General features: G+C 34.3%; 1 long non-coding RNA gene across 1 annotated transcript; it reads left to right on the top strand.

Annotated features, from left to right (window-relative positions):
• Nucleotides 1–240: 240 nt before the first annotated feature.
• LOC107847113 lies at nucleotides 241–2,542 on the top strand. The gene is made up of 4 exons (XR_001667314.2): nucleotides 241–513; nucleotides 750–830; nucleotides 1,377–1,486; nucleotides 1,567–2,542. It is a non-coding gene; the product is annotated as an uncharacterized LOC107847113 (long non-coding RNA).
• Nucleotides 2,543–2,753: the final 211 nt, after the last annotated feature.

Genomic DNA, 2,753 nt, shown 5'->3' with positions numbered 1-2,753 from the left:
TCATATCATGACACACCAAATAAAAAGTTTCATTTGACAAACAAGGAAATAAAATAAAATTATTTTTATCAACTACATGTCATAATTTTAATGAATCAATAAATTAATTGAAATTACAAGGTTAGTAGTAGATGTTATTTAATTTAATAAAAATTAAAAGGGGGAAAATTTGGGTTAAATTAATACTCCAAACCAAATAAAACGTGGCTTAAAGTGTTCCAGCTTCTTCCCCACAAATTTCCCACCATTTTTGCTAAGTATAATTATTTTTACTAGAAAATAAAATTGTGCAGATTTGGGTTCCCCCTCTTCTCTCCATTATTTCCCACCATTTTTTTCAAATACTTTTCATTATAGAGTTTGGGTCTAATTCTAATTTCATAATTAAACCCTACATTTTAATTTGGTTGTTGTTTGAACTACTGCAGAAGCTTCGAAGTGACCCTGTTGGTCATTGGGTTGGATTTCGATAACTTCTCCTTGCTGATTGAGACTGTTCTTTTCATACTAAGGGTACTTTTCACCTTGCCGATTGAGTAATTAGGTGTCTTTTGTTTGGAAAGATATTTTCTCAATTTTTATTTTGAGTATTTTTTATTAAAAGTAGATATGTCTTATTTTTTTGTCTTCAATATAATATTTTTAGATTTTTCTGCAGCTGTTCATATTTTATTGTATTCAATTGTCCCTTTTTTTTTCCCTTTTTTGTTTGATTTGTAACAACTTGATGAACGTCGAACATGATCCAGCTTTTGCAAGAATTTTTATCACGTTTGGCGGACAAGATGGTCCTGAAGCCGGAGCAGAGGCTGCAATCAGGGACAATATTGGTACATTTTTCTTTCTTTCTTTAGCTGAATTTGAATTTTGTTAGATGGGAGGGAGAAGGAGAATGGGTGCCAGTTGTATAGTAAGCTGTGGGTTGATAACTTGATCCAACATAATTAATGAAAAAAGATGTGATAAGAGGTTTGGGGGAAAAAGTTTGTGGGTTATTCTGATGACGGAAGTTGTTAGGTGAACAGGTTCAATCTAAGGTGAGTTTAGAATAATATGTTATTTACTGCTATATACATCTAGTAGCTTGACTATGAAGGTAAAAACAGCTGGGGAGGTGAACTAATTCCTTTGTAGATAATATTATAGATCCGTAAATAGATTTGTATGTATAGCAGGTGAGCTAATACTTTCAGGAGGATTAATAATGATTAGTGACGTTGAGAAATTTCCTTTTAACTTTCATTTGGCACGAAACTTCTTTAGGTACAACTCTTACTCTGATGCATCCAATATGTGTTATAAGAACTTGTGTTCTAAATCAATTGCTTAAAATGTGTTTATGCACTTGTGGTTCACTATGTTTATTTCATTTGCAGGGAACATCTCTTGGTAGACTAGCCATTCGTTAAGAGGTATGTAAGAAGACTATATGAAAATTAGAGATGAAAAAAAAGTCTGGGTCGAAACACGGGTAGAGAATACATATGTAAGTTCAAATCTTACTTAGAATTTATTTTATATCATTTATTATATGTTAATTCTACTAATAGAATCGACACTTTCAAGCAATTGAAGAGCTCAAAAAGAGTCGGACGACAGATGATCAAGGCAATCCAATCATGCTATCAGATGAAGAAACTTTCTCTTGTTGGCTGGATGTAGTTGGGGGAATGTATAAGGAAAGGTCATACGACCTTTTCTTTGAAAATAACTTCACCGTCTTCAGTATGGATTGCAAGGTATATGGAGTTCTGCCACCATGTCAGATTGAGAAGCTTGAGGAGATGCGATAGGAAGTTCGGGAGCTTTCTAGGAAGTATGAGGAGGAAAGAAAAAGAAGGATGGAAGAGAAGCGGCGTAGGATGACACTTGAGTCAGACGTCAAAGAACTCAAGGCTCAAGTAAATACCTTAATCAAGCTTCCTCGTTCTCTACCCCTGGTACGGGTATAACAAGCTGTCCAACAAGTTCAAGGCCATTCACACGTAGCCAAGCTCAGGAGTTACAAAAACTCCAAGCCATGTTCATGCAAAATGGTTGAATGTGAGTGTGTGATTGATCCACCTAAGGGATTAAATGGTTTGAAGTGTGAATAGGGGATTTGAAGTGTAATAAACTTACACTCCAAAGACACCCCATAACCAAGGATAAGATGGTCATTTCCTTTTCATTTTGTGGTGTAATATAAATAGATATTATTAGGGTTATTTCTTCACTTAGTTCATTCATGATAATAGAGATTCCAAAACTTGTAATATTTTGAACTTCTCTATTCCATTTGAGAGGTCCAAGCCGTAGATCATAAGTGGAGTGACACTTGGGTTGTATCTTGTCTAAAAATTAGGATCTTGCGGTTCGTTGACTTCCTCTTGGTCCAAGTAAGAGTTTGGTGTTAACATCTTCTAGTCTTAGGGTCCTATTACTGTTACATATAGGGTTCTTAGACTTTAGGATGTTATATGTCAAGCTATTTATCAATCTTGTTTTATCTTGTTGTTAATCTTGAAATCTAGTAAAGCCGTGTGGCGCCTTTTTCGTTTCACTAGAATTGTTGATATCTTGTGTTCTTGTTGTTTGCTTGTTTCTCTTGTTGTATACTTGATTTTTGTATCATTTGGTATCAGTGCTCAAGACTTGATTTATTTCTGACAAAATAAATCTTGGGAAGATCTTACCAAAGTTAGAAACAATGTGTTGTTGTTGAACTTTGACCGAAATTTATTGTCTTGTTTTGTTGTCTTGTCCAAGAGTTT

Source organism: Capsicum annuum, unplaced genomic scaffold (genome assembly GCF_002878395.1).
Source record: "Capsicum annuum cultivar UCD-10X-F1 unplaced genomic scaffold, UCD10Xv1.1 ctg3585, whole genome shotgun sequence".
In the NCBI taxonomy this organism is placed as follows: domain Eukaryota; kingdom Viridiplantae; phylum Streptophyta; class Magnoliopsida; order Solanales; family Solanaceae; genus Capsicum; species Capsicum annuum.
Note: the sequence above shows the minus strand (reverse complement) of the source record. Positions and strands in the feature narration are given on the sequence as shown.